The sequence below is a fragment of the Balearica regulorum genome, chromosome 10 (genome assembly GCF_011004875.1).
Source record: "Balearica regulorum gibbericeps isolate bBalReg1 chromosome 10, bBalReg1.pri, whole genome shotgun sequence".
NCBI lineage: Eukaryota > Metazoa > Chordata > Aves > Gruiformes > Gruidae > Balearica > Balearica regulorum.
In genome coordinates this window covers 8,116,020-8,134,848 of record NC_046193.1, presented here as the reverse complement: position 1 = coordinate 8,134,848, position 18,829 = coordinate 8,116,020, and the positions used below count along the sequence as shown (strand labels likewise).

At 55.6% G+C, this 18,829-nt stretch overlaps 1 protein-coding gene across 1 annotated transcript in view; it reads left to right on the top strand.

Moving 5' to 3' along the window:
- The window catches only part of TEX264 (testis expressed 264, ER-phagy receptor), a 39,912-nt gene that overhangs the window by 12,407 nt on the left and 8,676 nt on the right, over positions 1-18,829 (top strand). The gene's annotated exons all lie outside the window — the stretch shown is intronic.

Below are 18,829 nucleotides of genomic sequence, written 5' to 3'. Positions count from 1 at the left end.
CAGGGACTTGCTGGCTGGAATTGCCTTTGGAGAAGCCCAGGGAGAGCCTGCTGGCTCGTTGCTCTGAGCATGGGTTATTTAAGGCATAGGCTGTGGTTTAGTGTCCCTCGAAAGCATTTCTTCCCTAATACCTCCTGCTGATGCCTCTCCTTGCTGCCAGGCAGGTATGTCCCCGCACCTTTAGGTGGCTTGGGAAGGCTCCTTCCCCACCCCTGGTCGATGGGGAGCTGAGGCAGGGTGCTCCATAAGGTGCTAGAAAGACATGGCTTGCTCCCCTTTTCAGCCAGGGAAATGACATTATTCCTTTGGCTGCTAGCTTGGAGTGAGCTTTGCTCCCCTCGTCAGCTATGGCAGTTTGGGATGCAGTCACCTCTTGCCTCTCTCCTTGATAAGCTAAATGTACAGAGCTTGTAAAGTCTTCCACTGGCATATTTTCCTTATTTTCCAATCTTAATTCCTGGGTCTTTTTTTTTTTTGGACCTGTTTTCAGCTTAGAAAGTTCTCTGACTTGTCAGTAGTACAAATGGATGCTTTATTTCAGTAATGGTCTTACTGCTGTGATGTACAGATCTCTGCTGCAGGTCTAGTCCCCTGCCACGGACCCCTTGGTCATGGGTCTGTTCTGGGCCAGCTAACTGACTTCAAATGTGTGCCACTGTCCTTTGATGGAGTTGTAATTTCTTGATTGAAAATGGGAAATGGTACCAAGTCCTATGTCATCTCTGCACGAGTTTGAATGAATGGCATGGGTGCTGATTCGTTTATCAGTCAAGCCTGCAATCCCCACAAAAATAAATCACGTTTGCCAACAGGATCTGACAGGTGTAAACATGTGTTGGTTGGCATTAATTGTGCCGGTCTCCTTTGCTTCCTGGTGATCTGTTCCAGTGGCAGCCATCCGTTTGTTTTGCCTTGGCTCAGTCTTTGCCTGACCAACCTGTGCTTACCCAAGTCAGCTATTTACCCATTTGAATACTGGCAGGTACAGGCTGCTGTCTCTCCTGGGACTTTCTAGCATCTCCAGCTGGGCAGAGATCACCCTTTGACATGCGGACAGCTTGGCAGCCAGGACTTCAGCATGTTTTAAATGTATCTTTTATGGACCTGTGAGCCATGTGTTATATCCTCCCATGGAACAGCAAACATTTCACCCGTGTTGTCTGGCTTTGTCCTAAATCCATTGCAGAAAGACGCGTTGATCGCTCCTCCCTTCTCAGTGGTGCCACTGAGGTTTCCCCCAGCTGACACGTCCAGGATCTGTGCCATGCTTCAGACTCTCGTCCCCTACCCAGCGCCCCGAATGGCTTCTTAACGTGAACAGCTTTCTGTCTGCAGGGGCTGGGGACCTTCATGTGGTCCTTCATGGCAGCTACGCCTCGGTGCCCAGCACCCTTGTGAGTATGGCTGCACCTCATCTTTCCCCTCATGCTCCCCTGACTGCACTGCCATGGCTGCTGGCTTTGCTCAGATCTGTTGGGCTTGCTTTTCTCCCAGTCATTACAAATGAAGGTCTGTGGAGCTGTGTTTCCATGCCGGATGGTTTGTGTTTAAAAGGAAACCATGGAGCAACCTTTTTGCTTGGCTGTGTCAGGGGGCTGGGGTTGGGGGTTGGCAGCTGGTAAAACATTTGCAAAGCGGGCTCAATCATTGGGATGTTCTTCTGCTTAAATTCGTTCTCCTGGCTGATTTAGTTTATTTTGGGCTCTATGAGCGAAGCCTTTTTAAATACCAGTTTGTATGTGAGCGGTCCGGGCTGCAGTCTGTGTGTGTGTGAGACCTGATCACAGTGGTGGCTCCAGCCGATCAGCTCCCACCCGAGGTTTTTCTCCGGGGGTCTAGGAAGTACTACAGATGCCCAGATCTCTCTGCTGGTGCTGTTCCTCAACCATACCTTTGCTTGTCCTCATGCACTAACTCCTTTGGTCTTCTGCGAGCTCTGGGGACCATGGGCTGAAGACCACTGCCTGAGGTGGAGCCCTTACGGAGCCAAGGCCACTCAAAGTTGCATATCCATCTCCCCAGGAAGGATGAGGAGCAGAATACCTGTGTCCAGAACTTATCACTACCAACCTGAGACTTTGCTGCCCTCAATGTTTCATCGTGTGGGCCTGGAAGGACTCATCCAGATGACCTTCTCCCTCCTTGCACCAGTGATTCACCCTGCAGAATATGCCTGTGGCCTTCTGGGAGATGGACCTCTTCATCCTCCTCTCCCCCTTTTCCCGCGCCCCAAGGTGACCGTGGGGATCAGTTTGTGGATGCCTTGAGAGAGGTTTGGGGTGCTGGGGAGAGAGGTGGTGCTTCGGCTGCCTGGCTAGGTGGGATGACCTTCAGTTTCAGCCCATGTGCACTTGAATATAGATCTGTAGAGTTCCCAGGAAGACAGGAGGTTATCTGATCCTGCTGTTAAGCGATCCTCATGCATCAAATAAAAACAGGGAGGAAAAAAGCCCTTGAGAGTCATAGAGGATTTGACGTTTCTAACTCATATTGATGGCAGAGACGAGACCAGAGCTGACAGCGTGACAGGCTGCTGGGCCCTGGGCTGGCAGGGGCTTGGATAAGGATACAGACTCTGGGGGAAATGTTTTGGGAGCCCTTGCCTGGGTGTGCATGGGTCCCAAGCCGGGCTGTAGGTCGGGTCACATGTGGCTTGTGCACTGCAGATGGACCTCGATAGCACCCGGTGCCCACCGGTTGTGTACCTCAGGGCTGCAGCAGCGGCGGGTTGGGGCTGTCCCCAGCGGTTGTCCCTCAGATACCTCAGGTGTGGGTGTGTGGGAGGTGCGGATGATGAGGATGAGTGCCGGAGCAGCTTGGCCAGCGATGCTGAGGACAGCCTTGGCTGGCATGTGCTCTCTGCCAGGAGCCAGTGAAGCTCTTGGTCTTGGGCTGGGCAGGAGGAAAGGCGAGGGGTGGGCACCACGATCCTCCAGCCCGAGCCTCTCTGGGAGGTGACGTGCAACTACAGGAACCGGAGAGGGACCCCGAGGTGTCTCTGCATGGGTTTGGCGCCTTCGTGGGCACGTTCATCTCCTGCTGACCTGCGCTGACAGCTGGTTTTCAGCGGTGTCTCTCAAGCGAGGCTGCCCGCTCGCTGCTGGTTGGCAACCCCCAGCTGCATGTCACATCGCATCAGTTGGCATGTTTGCGGCGACTTTTATTTATTAAATATTTTTAGCGACAAAACTCTCCAAAGAAGTTTCAGTCCTACAAGCGTGAGTGACCTCGCCTTCAGTGCTGCATGGGGGAGCGGGCAGGGGAGGGCAGGATGCCCGTGAGGTCAGGCTGGGACCTGAGCCAGGTGGAAAGGATTTTTGGTGGGTAATGTTGTTTAACTCTGTAGGGACCTTTGGACCCGGCGCAGGGTCAGCTTGTGCAGCGGAGCAGGTCCGTTTAACCTGTGTCTGCAGGGAAACGCGCTCCTCCTGCACCGCTAATGGAACATATGGGGATCTGGGGCTCTGCGTCATGTCTCCTGCCACTCGCAGCAGGCATCCCCACTTTCCCACTTTTCTGGAGGAATTTGGCAGCCCCAGGCCACTACTCATCTGCTGTCAGTTTTTCCCTGGGCCTTGCGGGCAGGTGAGCGGTGACTTAGCCCTGGCCGTGCTTCATGTTTGGTGCTGGGCACTGCCCTGATGGAGCCGGCACAGCCAACTTGTGCCAGGCACACCAGTGTGTGCCGGTCAGCGCGTGTGCTGGTTGCCTGGTGCGTGCCGGCGCCATACCTGCTGCTCTGCTGCCTTGTGCTTGTGAGCACCTTTCCTCTTGCAAGCGCGCGGCTTCTGTTTTGGCTCTGCTCTTCAGTTGCACGGGGGCAGGTGTAAAACCTCAGCTCTGGTGGCATCGTTGCTTCGAGCAGAAGAGGTTTTCTGGCCAGCTTTGAGCTTCAGTAGTTACAAAGGCTCCTTTCCTGCCTCTGCAGCTTTTCTCATGTGTGAAATCACCCAGTTTTTCCCCAACTTCTTGTTGACTGTGCAAGCGTCTGCCCCAGCAGCAGGCAGAGGAGTCCTGGTCGTGGGGAAGCAGCTGGTGTGGGATGCAGGTTCCTGGCCACTGTGGCCTCCCCAGTTCTAATTGATTACAGAATGGGAACAGCCCAGTTTGGAAGGGACCTGGAAAGGTCATCTGGTCCAACCTTTCATGGGAAAGGGAGCCCGGATGAGGTTATCTAGCACCTGATTGCATCTTGAAAGCCTCTGGCGATGGGGACTCCACTGCATCCCCGGGGAGGTTGTTCCAGCTGGCAGCTCAGCCCTGGGTCTCTGCCACTGTGGGTGCTTTCCTGTGACATTCAGCATTTTGATCCTATTACCATCCCAGCTTCTTTTCCAGGAGCATTTCCAAAGGCAGCTCCTGGAAGGAGAGCAGACTTCAAGCGCCTGCCTTCCCATCCATGCCAAACTGTGTGGGCATCCCTGATGGCTGGACGGCCGAAAGCCTGGCCCAGTGCTGCCTGTCAACTGGTGGTCCTGCTGGGGGCATTTTCATCCTGGGAGGGAGCGAGAAGCCACCTTGCTCTCCCAGCCGCCCCTCTGGAAAGCTGGGGCTCACAGCCTTGTAACGACTTACCCAGCCTTGCAAAATTGTCAGAGAGATGAATCTGCTCAGACACAAAGACTTGCTCCCCCCTCGCCTTTGCAGCAAGGATTAATGATCATGGAGGAAGCTGGGGATGTTTCAGATGGCTGTCCAAGGGAGAGAAAGAACCGAAATGGTTTGCCTTGGGCAAGGAGGGAGAGTAAAATACTACAGTGCTTTTCTGTCATATCTCTTTATCGACTCAATCTGTACGTGTGCTCTCCCTGGATGTATTTATAGAGAATCCCAGAGGATGCAGTCAGCTCAAAAGGTTTTCTTTGTCAGGCATTGGAGACGGGTCCAGCTCTCAAGTAGCGACACTGTCCCAAACCTTGGGGTCTTCACTCCTTGCCAGCTAGTCAATTAATTTGAGGATGAGATTGATCTGTCTCCCTGCAATTATTTTAGCAGGGTTCTAATGAGTTTTTTCTGGGCTGGTTCTTCCCTGTAGCCCTCTGAGCCAGACCTTGCCAGCTGTGCCAGGCTTGAGAAACAGCAAAATGAACCCAATCAAATGCGAAACAGCTTCTTAGAAATACTGCTCTTTTCCAGCAAACGCTGTTGGCCCAGTTTCCCTGGCTGTGAAGCTCCCACTTTGAAACCTGTGGAGCAGGGAGGTAATACATTTGAAAGCAGTGGCATTTTTACCTCCAGAAAATGGACCATTGTGCTATGACTAACTTGCACTTTTTCGATTCTACTTAGGTATAAAATGGTAGGAAAGGGCCCGCTTCAGGGAAGGCAGGAGGACGAAAACATTTCTCTTCTGCACTGAGTCAAAATATGGATGGATGAGTTGCGAGGCTGGGTGGTGATCAGATCACAGGGATGAAAGAACAAAATCGGTTCTTGCTCCTTCCCGTGCCAAGAGCTTATGAGCCGCAGGCGAGGCGCTGGCTTTGGGGCTGCATCGGTGGCTGGAGCACCAGCAAGGCAGCCGAGCCCAGCTGTTTGCTCCGAAGCAGAGGGTCACACTGAAAGCCCCTCATGGTCTCTTCTTTTGACAGAGTGTGTGTATGTGTGTGCGCATATATATATATATGTCTCCCTGGTCATCCCTGCGGGCAGCACCCTGTGCGCTGGTGGCCTTGGGCAGAGGCAACAGGCTGGAGCTGTCCTGAGCTGCCAGTCCACGTGACCATGGCAGGTGCGATGATCTGTGGAGCTGCTCACATTTTGGGAAGGCTTTCATGGGCTCAGCGTGTGCTTTTCCTCTGTTTATGCTGTTGCCTGGTGGCCGTTGCTCTGCCCGCACCCGTAGGGACTCACAGCCTTTGCAGAGCAGGTGCAGGCTATGGAGAGGTGCAACGGTTCGGCACAGACCTATGTACAACCAGTGCATCCCATCCTGCTTTGAGGAGCAAACATCCAGTGCTGAACTCAGGTTGTCCTGACAGGCTGCGGAACATCATGCTGCCAAATTCTGGCCCTCTTGAACTCCTCCGGATTTACCAGGACCGGGTTCATCTTTGTGGTCTCCGGCTGCCTCTGCCATTGCAGGGCTCTGGAGCAGCTTGCAGCCTGGTCTGTGAGCTTCTTGAAAGAGGAAGGTCGAGCTATGCTTAATTCTTGGCTTGCAGGCTTTTGGAGAGTGCCTGGAAGACGACAGCTCCAGGACTCCTTTTGTCTCATTTCTCTTCCAGCATGTGGCAGCTTATTCCATCCTCTCTGCCTAAGCCAAACCAGGGAAAATCGAAGCCTTTAACAGAAACATCGGCAGTCGGTAACTCCAGCACCTGTGCCCGAAGCTGGCAGGGATGACTCCAGGTTAGAACTGCCCTGAGGCAGCTGATGGAGGTCTGCAGCCCAGTGGGGGTGTCCAGGCTTCCTGTGCTGCTTCCCCTGCTCCATCCCGGGTGAGTGGCAAGCCACGGCGAGCCTCTTTGCCTTCGTGGCCAGCAGGCCGGGTGGGTAGGCATCTGGCACGTCTCCTCCTTGCCCAATCACATCAGAGCGAGAAAAGGTGTTTGTTCCCCTGCTGTCAGAGCACAGCGGGCAGAGGAGGCAGCGGCTCCCTGGGGACCAGCTGGGGATCAGTCAGTTCTTGTCCTCTGTCACCCTGGAGCTGACTTCTCTCAGGATCTCTTCTGCAGTGTCTGACGTTGGTAAGAGACCGAAGGTACCTGTTACCCTCGAGTGGACCAGCACCTGAGGGACAGGTGCCTCCGGGTGTGCCAAGGCAGCATCCTGTTTCTTTGTCCCCAACCCACCTGACGTTTGCCTTTCCTGGGCTCCTTGCTGCTCTGGTGAGCGTGAGGAGGTGGGGGCTCATGTCTGGCTTGAGCAGGTGCATTTCTGCTGGGTTTGTCAGAGAGATGTTCTCCCTTCGGTAGGGTGCCTCTGCCCTGCCAGGGCTGGCAGGAGGGCTGGGGCTGTTTTGTGAAAAAGGATGTGCCTCTAGCACGGAGGAGAGGAACAAACCTGCCTAAGAGGGGAGGAGATGATGGAGAGTCACCTCTCCTGGGTAGCAGAGAGAAATTAGAAAGAGGTTTCTGTGGTGACTTGGAGCAGAGCCTAGGTACAGCTTTTGGGACAGGATCAGATTCCCATGGCTGCTATGGCCACTTTTTTCAAGGCTCATCTCTTCGAGGGGTTCAAATATGGATCTCCCTGTCTGCGTGCAGAGGGGGAGCTCAGGAAGGCTTGTGAAGGTCCTCAGATTGTGAGAGCAGCCCAGCTGCAGCAGAGAGCCTGAGCTCTGCTCCATCTTGCACCAAGGCAGCATCCGAGGGGTGCTGGCTGCCAGCTGTTCCGTGAGGGCCGGGAGTCCCGAGCCAGCACTGAGAGGGGAGGAACTCGCAGCCAGCCTCCTCTGGCACTGGGACAGCAGAACAGAGACACCGGGGCCACGAAATGGTGTCAGTGGTGGGGCTTGGGCTGTGCTTGTCTTCCAGGCCACTGACATCTGGATTTTGCACATCTACGTTTGGCATGGCTGCATTCATCCTAAAGCTCAGCGAGGCTCTGCCGGTCTGAAGCTGAGCTCCAAATAAAAGACACCGAACGATGCAGCTTTACATTTCAAAGTGTCTGAGGGAGCAGAAGGATGCCTGGGAGTTTCTGGCGCTATGGAGTAATTGGGGTGATTTTTTTTTTTTTGGCGGCTTGTACGATGACCGCCGGGTGGTCGCTCCACAGATGGATGGTTTTACCTGTTCAGCTTCTGCTAATGTGAGGAATTATAACAACCCCGCAGGGGTGAAGGGGGATGACGGAGCTGAGTGCAGTGGGGAGAGCAGGTTAGTAACCGCCAGCATCCCTGACTCTGGCTGCTTCTCACAGTGATAACTTGTGGATGGGCACGTATTTGCATTGCAGGACCCCTGGAAACTTCTGCTTCTGTCCCCCTCCCTCCCGCACACCACCATCCAGGAGATCTCCTGGTATATTTAAAGCTGTTACAGTGTCCATTTCCCTTATCTTCGCAGCTCTGTGGGGTGCATCCTAAGGCAAAAGTGCTGCCTGAAGGTCAAGGACAGACCTTTAAGTCAGCTGGGAGAGTGGTTGGTCTAGGAGTCCCCGTCCCAGCGCGGTGCTGGGGCTGTTGCCTTTCAGATGAAACCCAAAGGGGTGTCCTGGCCCTGTGGGGATGCAGAGGATGCGATGTGGCTGGTCAATGAGCAGTCCGGTCTGCAGCTGCCTGCCAGCTTCGGGTATTTGCTGACAGGCTCGTTCCCACTCTGTGGCGTTGTGAGGCACCCCGGGAAGGCTGGAGGGAGGGAAACCGTGGCCTTGTTACTGCTGCAGACACCGGCATTTTCTCCCTGCCGCTGGATGCCCGGTTACTCTTAGCTGCTCCTCTGGGTTTTATTTCTGCCGGGAGCTGATGGCAACTCCTTGACATGCAAAAAGGTAGATATCTATCATCTGCTGTGGCCAGCTGCTCTTCTTCTTTTCACGCTGTGTGGATTCACAGCTTGGGGTAACATCCGCCCAGCAGTACAGTAACCAGACCATGAGTTGGCAAAAGCTTATCAAGAGGTCAGCGTTGGAGAAAGACTTGCCCCAGTACTTCTCTGCTGAGTGGTTCAGGAGATGAGCAAAGCGGAAGCAGCTGCTATGGCTGCAGGACCCGCCTGATGCTGTGGGCTCACGACAGAGGAGCGCAGCCATCGGCTGCTGTTCTTGCATCCTCCTCCTCCTCCTCCTCCTCCTCCTCCTCCTTTCACATGCATCTCTAGGTGCCGTGTTCACTTGTCCCTCCCTTGGTCTGTTTCTGCCCCCCCAAGAAGCCGTCTCCTGCGTCTCCCACCAGTTCCGCTGCAAAACTGTGTCTCCCAGTGCAAGCTGCTATGGGACCCGTAGCCCAGCTTTATGCTGGGCCATGGGGCACAGGACCAGCATCCAAACCCCTCCTCTCTTGCTAGCCCAGACCCAGCAGCCTTCCTAGGACAGAGCTGCAGCAGCGCAGGGCAGAGTCCGCTCCCTGCCCATGATGTGCTGCAGTTGCTTGGGGAAGGGCGGATGGGGACAGAGGTGCAGAGATGCTTCCCCAAAGTCTTCCCCATCCTCTAGGTACGCAGAGCTTGAGGGAGGGCACCACGGCACTGGGAAGAGGAGTGTCCTTTGGGTCTCGGGGGGCACTGATGAGGATCTGGGGTAGCTCTGGTGGCTGCGGCATCGGCTTCGTCCTTGCCTAACTCGCTTCGATTTCATCTCCTGATTGATCTGCACAGTCGAACTCGCAATCCTGTGCTGGCGGAGGAGCAGTTGCCAGACTGCAAAGGTCACTGAAAGCAGCTGCTTCGCTCCCCTGCTGCCTTCATCGCCAGCAGAAGAGCCTGGCTTTGGAGGCGCTCGGCTTGTGTCCCCGCTGGCACCGCCACTGGCTGGCACACCGCGGCAGCATGCTCAGCAGGCACCCTCCTCTCCAGATCAAGGTAATGAGCCCCCTGGGACCCTGCACTGGGGTCCCTGGTGAGCTGAGGAGGAGGAGGAGATTATGGCTGCAGTGGAAAGGCAGGCACCCAGCCCCAACTCACCCCCCCATGCCTGGGCTGGGCAGGGTGGCTGGAGAGGTCGGTCAGCACGTGCCGCTGCCGAAATGCCATGGCCTGGCTCGAGGATGTCTGGAGCAGTCCTGAGGTCCCTGATGGATTTGCCTGGTGCTGCTTGTTCGCCTCCCTTACCCCCTCCTTGCCTCTCCCTGTGTTTCCACCTCCTCCCATGTTGCAGGCAGCCTGCCCGTCTTTTTGCCTTTTGCTTTCTGCCCGCCAGCGCTGTTTGTTTGCGCTGGGGATTTCCTCGGGTGAATCTTTACTGCCGGCGGCGTGCAGTGGCTGGAGGCTCTGGGGGCTTCGTTAGCCGAGCTCACTGGCGGGAGTCGTCGTCACGCTGGGGCTCACCAGGGTTGCTGGCTCTTTGCCTCGCAGGATTGCTGACTTTTTGGGGTAGAGGTGCATGCTCTTGGACGTGGGGGTTTGAAGGTGGCTTTCCTGGAAGCCTGTGAAGGGAATGTCTCTTGCTCATTTATAAAAATTCAGAAAGGCACTTGTCTTGGGCTCTGGCTTGCTTTTAAAATGTGGGGATGTCTGTCCCTGGGGCAAGGGAAGGAGAAGTAGGAGCAGCAGTGAAACGAGGGTGAGTGGTGGCCTGTGGGTAAGTGACCTGCAGCAGAGAGCCCGGAAGGGATCCCTGTCACCTGAGGCGAGCCTGGGCCTCTCTGAACAGGAGGTCAAACAGTCTTTCTCTACTGTTGGCTGCACTTAGCCGATAGCTTTGAAGATCCTCTTGTCCTGGAAACTTGCTTTCTGCCATGAGATTTGCCAACGTGTTGTACTGGCGACATGGTGGTGGACATCATGATCAGCTTACCCATTCCTCCTCAGCAAACCAGGCCAAAAACTGCTCAATGTTCCTCTTTGGTGGCTTTCCTTGCCTTCTAAATGAGGCTGATAAGCCTGACATTAAGTCCTTGTCAGTGGGGAGGGAAGGACTATTTTCTCTGGGAATCAGGCGGTTGCATCCCGGCTTTGCTCCAGGCTGCTGGTGGCTTTATCTGTGCAAGTTCAGCAAGGTTAGGTTCTTCAGCTTCCCTTTTCAGCTTTCTCAGCTGCAAAGGCATGGTGTGAGGTTGAGCTTAGCTCATCGTGAAATATATTCCATGAAGCCTGGGAGCCGGGGGCGTTGCAGAAAGACAAGGTTGTTCAAGGAGGTAGGAAGGGATGGGGGGTATCTATTCTGCTGCGCCATTTTCTTCGCAGGGGCATTAATGTGACATGTCCTGGGTTTGTCCTGGTGACAAACAAGCTGTGGAAGAGCAGCTCCCATGTGCTGTGGGCACTAGGCACTCCTGCTCCATCTCCATCACTTTGGTTTTGCTGCACAACAGTTTCATCACACAACCTGTTACGGGTGAGGATATGTGTAAGAAGGTTGCGAACAACAAGCCTCCACTGGACATCCCTCCTGCAGAAGCGCAAGTACTCAGGCGAGTGGTGGCCTAGGAGATGAAGCCATCAAGGTGAGCTGGGAATGTCCACCTGGATGAGGAGCTCTCCAGGCTCTCAGCTGTGAGTTAACCATGGAGGAAGATCTCTCATCACGAGAAACAACCTGTAGTTGGGTGTCTCAGGGCGAGGGGTTGTACTCTAGGTTAGGGCTTACTCTCCCTACGAGCAGCCTAACGAAGACCCATGTTTCAAAGAGGTTCCTTTTACCTGTGTGGTGCCCTGCATAGGGTGGGAGGCTGCAGTGCAGCGAGCTGCCTGGCCGAGGCAGGACGGGCGATGATTCCTTTCCCGAAAGGCCCTGCTTTGACAAGAGGCAGAGAAATTGCCACAGCTGCTGCTCCTGGCAGCCTCGCTGAGGCAACAGAGCAGGCAAAGCGATTTAGCATCGCTCCAGTCATCCGTGATGGCAGAGATCGTTGCATCAACCTCTTCAGCTTTGCGATTAATGCTGAAAAAGCATCCTCTGAGGGCTGGAAGGAGAGCGTTGGTCCCCAGAGACTCATGCTCCGAAACAGAGGCAGCCCTCTCCAGCTGTGGTCCTCATCTCCCACAGTCTCATCCACCTCCTTTTGCGCGTGGCTATTGACCTGCACGCTCCCGTAGCAATGGAGTTCCTGGGGACGGGGACCGGAATCCAGGACAGGTTCCTCAGGGGAGGAGAGATTATGTGGATTTATGCAGATTTCTTGTCTTATAATGAAAATCCAGTGTTTGAGCTTTCCGAGTGGTTGAAACCAAAGTCCCCTTCAGAGAGTTTGTGAGTGGCAGTGATGGGGAAGGAGGAGGAGAGGAAGGGATGCGGTTGGGGTCAGGTAGGAAGAAGAGTGTGAAAACATATAGTGGAGCCCCAGGAAGCTGGTGAGAACTGTCTCCCTGGCTGGCTTTGCTTACCCGTGGCAGGGTCAGGAGCAGGGTGGAACTTGGGGACATGGAAAGCACTGAGTTATCAGGAATTTATTTTTTTTTTTAATGCAGAAGTTTTCTTCACTTCTGAAACTCTCTGCTCCAGGACTAATTACTACCAAATAACTGTGACACCGGGGGGGACCCAAGCCCCATGAATTGTGTGTGTTTGCACCATCTGCTCCTTATTCTGCAGGTGATGTTCCCGTAGTTGGGGGCAGTAAAATATGTCCCTGGAAGCACACGGACTAACATACCTGAGTGTGTCCAGGCTGGCAGCCTTGTCCAGGGCTTGTCCTTCCCCCACACCAGGGGCTCTGGCTGCCTGTGGCTACTTTCTGAAAGGTTTTATCTCTCTGGGACTTGCTGCCCGGCTCACCCCTGAAGATGGGGGATGCTCCTGGATGTGCAGCAGGATTTCTCCTGCAGCTCAAGTGGGTGCTGGAAGGGGAGGAGGTCCGGGGTGCGTCACGCCTGCAGCGAGGCAGGACTGTAGCTTACTTCCCTTTTGCTGGAGGATGGGGAGGAATCTCCATCCCCAGGAAGAGAAGAGTGTTCACAACTCTCACAGCATCTTCCAGCAGCGCCTCCTTCCTGGGAGCCTGTGCCTGGTCCCTCTTGAGTGCTGGGACCTCCCATACCCACCAACCCACCCCAGCTCATTCCTTCACCTCTCGGTTTGGCCGTGCCTGACAGCTGCTGCTTAGCAGCTCCCGCGGCTCTGCTGGGGCAGGAGCAGCTGGGTGATTCGGTCCCAGGAAGCGCAGGCAGGCAGGTGGGCAAGGTGTAAATTGCATGGCGGGCTGCCTTCGCCAAGGTGAAAATGAAAAACTCTCCCAGCTATCGAGCCTGGCATTTTGCGGCTCCCACGGTCCAAACGCGCTCCTCCTCGCTGCCGTGGAGAGGATCTCGGGGGCTGATTTTCACCTGCCTGTCCTGAAGCCACGGTGCTGCCGCGTCAGCAAGGCAGTGTCCTGGTTGCAGGCAGGACGGGGGCTTGTTGCAGGAAGAGGGGGAAGCGTGTTAGTGTGGAGGGCAGGAAGGGATGCTGATGGGCGCAGGAGGTGCTAATTGCTAGGCGCTGTATTTTGCTACCTGGAGGATTTGCTATCCTTTGGAGACACTTTGCTGCTGCTGTAGCTCTGGTGGTGCCGCTCATTTTTTCTGCTAGCTGACGGAAACGGCCTTTTCTTGATTGCAATAATATCACCTTCTGTTTCTGAAACACCTCGCAGCCCGGAGGATTTGAAAGTAAAGTACACATGCGTGGGAGCAGTCTCACCACCTCTGAAATGTGAGTTTCTCTCCAGGCTGGGAAGCAGCAGCTGTTTCGCAGCCCTCCACAGCCTGGTGTTTGCGGCTGCGCCGTGTGCTGGAGCTGGCTCTGAGTGCCGGCCACTCTGGGAGACAGGGTCTGCCGGCTCCATGTGCACCGTGCTTGAGCTGCAAGCTGAGATGTTGGGGTTTCCTTGACACTTGATATACTCCTGGTGGAAAGCACACCTGCCTGCCAGCAGCTTGTTCCCCCTTCTGCCCAAACCATCTCTTGGGCAGGTGGTTCTTCCCCAGCCCCTGCCTGACTCCTGCCCCTCAGCCCAGGGCAGCCCTGGGCATCCCGGCTCCATCCCTGTCTCCCGTGGCCAGGCTGGGCTCGGCACAGAGGACCAGAATCACAGGATGGTTTGGGGTGGCAAGAAGAAATGAAAACAGGGACATCCCTGGTCCGGGTCTGGGATGACAGGATGGCCCAACAAGGAGCCTGTCCCCTGGCTGAACTGGGAGAGCACCAAGGGGTGTGCTGGGTGCTGTGCAAACTGAACTGCAAAGCCTCTCTGCACTACCTAGCGCCCGTAGTCTAAGATAAGCGGGGATGACACACCAAGCGTGGAGCGTGTGAGGAAGCGAGGAGGATGTGGCACACAGCGCGCTCCCTCCAGTCCTAGCTGGTGGCTCAGTTTCAGCTCTAATTTTAGCAACTGATTTTAGGGCCCTTCGGCTCCATGCAGTTTTGTTGTTTCTTTAAAATTCCTGGGACCGAACATCTGACCCCTTCCCTGGGAGGAGGAGAGGATGGATGCCTCTGGCTGGAAGCAAGACATGGGGGAGTTGTGTTGCCTGAGCAGGCAGGAGGTGCTGGCATGTAGGGAGGGGGCTGGCAGGTCCCCTGGGGGTTTCAGCAGTGCCCAGTGGCAGATCTCTGGGGGGTGCGTCCCTGGCCGGTGGCAAGGAGGGCAGCTCAGGGGGCTGCCTGGTGCCCCTAAGGTCGAAGAGTGGGAGCATCTGCTGGGTGATCGATCACTTGCTCCCTGTGGCTTTCCCAGTCCTGGCTGGGTTTTATGGTCATTGTTTTACACATTGCAGGCAGGAGGTCCTCCGGCAGGGGTGGGTGACAGACACAGGCGATGGCTGTATACATATGGCACACTGGCGGACATCTCTGTGGGGGAGCCAGGAGCTGCTGGGCAGCACGGAGAGCTCGGTCCCCAGCCCTGCTCCAGCAGAAGCTCGGTGGTGGCATGAAGGTCCCCTCCTGCTCCCACAGCCACCGGCCTTGAAACAGCAACTCAGTGCACTGGTGTGGCTTAACCATCACCCTGTGAGCCATGCCAGGAGGTCCCAGTGATGAGTTACGGGAGCTGTGGGGCTGGAGGGGTTGTGGCCAGAAGTGGGGTGAGGACAGCAGCTGCCTCCCCACCGCCTTCCCGGTGACCCTGGAAGCGTTTGGGGCAGACAGTGTGTTCAGCTGGAGCCTGAGCACCAGCATGCCCGGGCATGGCAAGAATCCTGAGAGCATCCGCAAGTCTCGCTTGCTGGTCTCCTAACAAGCTGAATTCTCCCAGCACTGGGAGACGAGGCAGATCCAGTTGGTGGCATTTCAGTTCCTGAGCAGACGAGCCTGACAGAGTGACAAAGCCGGTCCCTGCAGTGCCCCATCTCGCCTTCTGCTTTCTGGCAGGCACTGAGGGGCACGGCATGGCGTGAGCACCCTGCCACCTCCTTCCATTTTGGCGTGATTCTTCTGGGATTTTAATGACTGCAGGTTGCGTCTCAGCTGCCTTATCATGTGTCCCATAGCCCTGGGACTGCTCTCCTGCCCACCTGGGGAAGCAGAGGCATCCTTTGGCCAGGAGGCCATGCCCAAGCTGTGCCATGGGGTCTATTCCTTAACAGATGAGTGGGGAGAGGAAAATTTGTGCTGCTGGGGAGGTACCACCTCCCGCTGCTGGGGAAGGTCTCCTGAAATGCTGGTTTGGTGCATAATCCCTGTCGTCCTTTCTGATGCATGAGGCTGGAGGGTGCTCCATTCCTAGAGGGAGTTAAGGGTGGTGGGTGATTTGGAAACAACCCGGGGGTAAAGATTGGGCAGGGTGTTATTTCACCTGGGAAAGAGAAGTGCAAGTGTCTTTCCCTACACAAACCATTGTTCCCAAGAGGATGGTGAACAGCACCCCACCACAGCCTCAGATGGGCCAAGAAAGACTTGGCTTTACGGACAGCAGTGGGTCTGACCTAGCAAGCGTATGTCAGAGCTGCTGTGCATGTCAAGACTGAACTGGTGGGCTCTGGATGCATTGGCCTTTGCTATGTACATGTAGCTTGACTGTATGTATTACGTGCAATAAATCCCATGCTTTGGATGCCCCGTGGAGCGTCCTGCATAGAAAGAAGCCCTGCACACTGCACTGCCGCCTCCATCTTTGCTGGCTGTGGGAAGGGCGAGCTCCCGGCGGAGGCTGAGAAGGGAGGTGGCACAGCACAACCTTGCGAAGGGACAGGTCCCCTTCCCTGCCCTACTTACTGAGTCCTGCTGTCCTAGCCAGAAGCCTGGCCCCGATGCCATCGGTGCCCCGCTGTTCACCTCTCGCTGAGCTCCTCCGCCCGTGTGAGACTGCATTTGATTTGACTCGAGGGCTCTGCATTGCAAACTCCACGTCCACCTTGCTGCTCCATCTGTTGGCTTAGCCGCACAGTTAGCGAGGGGCTTCCTTCTCAGCTGCAGAGCGCATTATTGCCTGTTGAGCATCTCTGTTGTGTTGCCATGTTGTTGAGCCTTCACTAATTCGCTCTCTGCTTACACCTTTGCCTTTGGACTCTGCTCTCCAGTCTCTCTGGGTTGTTTCTTTCCCTTGCAGCAGCCTCACAGCCTTCCTCTCTGGTGGGATAATCCTAAGCCTGCTCTGCCCTATGCTGACACCTACCTCTTGGTTGCACTTTGCTGCACCTCTGCCCATGCTTGCCTGGCCTCTGCCTCCCTCCTGCTCTCCTTTGGGATGATCCCAGGGATGATGTCCCTTGCATCCCCTTTGGATGATCCCCTTATTCCTTTCTGTTGTCCTGGCTCCCCGCCTTGTCACCTCTGCCCTTTCCTCAAGTCTTTACGCAGCCTCATCCCTTTGGCCCCAGCCCAGATGGGACAGCATCCTCAGCTGCCACATCCCTGCTCCTTCTTGGACATGTTGTCCTCTCCTGGGCCCAGCTCCCGGTGCTGAGCTCTGCAGAAGCCCCATGAGGAGCTGGGTTGCTCCAGGAAGAAGCACAGAAGCAGGGGCCAGCTCACTAGCCTGGCTCCCAACTTGATTTGTACAGGCATAAATTAGGACCACCAGGCTCTGGTTTCCCTCCCGTTCCTTTCAAGGAAACCCCTGGATGAATTGGGAAGAAGTCAAGCACTGAGCATCCTTGTAGCTCTCTGTAATGAGGCAGGGGTTGGTGTTGACAGTGAGTGTCCAGCCATGTTAGCGTCATCCCACCGACCTGGTCCACGGCTGTGGGCTTTGGCTGCAGCGCACCTGGGCTCTTCTGGCTTCAGGGAGACAAAGCTGCTTCCCACCCCGGCAGGGTGGAGCATCCTCATCTCTCTTATAGGATAATCCTTGAGTATGAAGCAGCATTTGGCTCAAGAGCCAGTCCAGGACTCTGTTTTTCATACAGCTGTACATTTTTATTCCTTAAAAAGCCATGTTTCCCACATTTCATGTGTGTGGAGGGGGTGTTGTTTGTGCTTTGGAGGAGTCACTACTATGGCTGTGTAATTGGAAGGGGAGATGTAGCAGCCTAGATAAATTGTAGGGAGAGAGTACGTCCCAGATCTGCTCTTCAGGACTCCCAGGGTGGTCTTTGGGAGGTCAGCTTGGGATATCTTGGAAGCTGGACTGGAGCCCTGAGTTTTTTGACTGATTAGAGACCTCATGTGAATTTAGCGAAGGTCTTTTTGCTCTAAGATCCTTTGAGTTGTCCCTGTCTGCATTAAGTGGTGGAGGGCCAGCTGGATGCATCCAAAAAACCTGCGAATCTTGGAGATACCCGTCTCTGGTATGTGTTGCAGTAACCTAAAATAACGAACTGAGCTGAAGATTGGCTGATGGGCTTGTGGTTGGTAGAGCAAGGGGCAGAGCGGTGGGGAGGGTTCTTGTCTGCGTTGTTGCTGAAAAAGTAGGAGTGATATGAGCCGCCTCTGCTCTGCTGCTAAAAACAGCCTGGCTTGTTTTTATTTAATACAGTTTTGATCTGCGTGTGTTAGTGTTTCACCTGCCTGCGAGTGGGAACTCCGGGCCCCGAGCGCCTTGGAAGCCCGCCCGTGTCCCCGCACGTCCCTGCGGCACCGGGAGCGTGAATGTGGTTCCTCCTGGAATGGAGGAGGCATTCTGCCGAAATTCAGACTCGGAGGCATTGGGACAGGGCGGGTAAAGCTTCTGCTGGGGTTTGGTTCCTCCTGCCTGTCCACCTGCCACAGCCACCACCCTCGGTGCCCTCCAGGCTCTCTGTTCATGTTTTTGCCACTGTGGTGCCACTGGGTAAACCAGGGCTTTGCACAGCCAGGTCCTGTGGGCTTTCCCAGGAAAACAGACCCGAAAATGGCTCACGTGGGGTTTTCTCCCTGCATTGCTTGCGCAGCATCGTGCCAGCATGGAGGTGGCTTTTCAGGCGGCCTTGAGGCCAGCGCTGGGGAGAGGGTCAGCATTGGCTCCCCTCTGTCATGGATTCTGCCCGGTGCCGGCATTTGGCCAGGAAATAAATGACTCAAAATCAGCTCGGTCCATCCCCAGGGGCAAAGGGAGTTGGGAATGAACAGGCTTTTGTAAGGTCGTGTTTGATGTCTCCATAGAGAGGGGCCAGCCCTGGATTTGGGGAGCCCTGGAGGGATGGGGACACTGACCGAGGATGTCTGGGCAAGCTGTGCCAGAGGGATGTGTCAGGGAGGAAGACGGTAGTCGGGCCAAGGAAGAAGAGCAGAGTCAGGGCAGGGAGGAGGAGGAGGAGGATAATCGAGGTGGTTGCAGGGTTAAATAAAAGCTGTCAGAGATTTGAAAAGGGAAAAGAAAGAAAAAGAAAACCCGCTGAAGAGATGCTCTCCCTTCTCACCCGGCTTGTAATCAGCCACCCCCTCTGCCAGCAAGCAGCCGGTGGGCGGGCGGGCAAGGAGGGGGTGGCAAGAGGGGTCCAGCTGCTCCTCGGCCCAGCCCCGGCACCCCAAGAATCCCCACAGTCCCGGCTTGGCGTGGGCCGGGGCATGGCCGGAGCGGAACATGCCCCCATCACGGGTCCCTTGGCCCCCCTGGAAGGGCTGAGGTCTTGGAAGTGTGCTGCCAGGAGGAGGTGCGGCAAGGAAGAGGAGGAGGAGGGGGAGTTGTCTGAAATGCCAGGGATTCATCTCCCACTCCCCGTGCCCTCCCTGTTCTGAAAGGAGCTGCTCGAGCTGTCGGCTCTGGATTATATTAATTAGTGGAGAAGTGCTACGCCTGCTCGTGGGGCCGTGCTGCCAGGAGAGACCAGAGCCTTGGCAGGTCCATGCAAAGCAGCTGCTGGGCTCCCTGAAACCCCTCGCTCTGGCCCAAAACAAGCACGCCGAAAACGGGGCTGAGCTGGGGGAGCTGAGCCTCCCTGGGGCT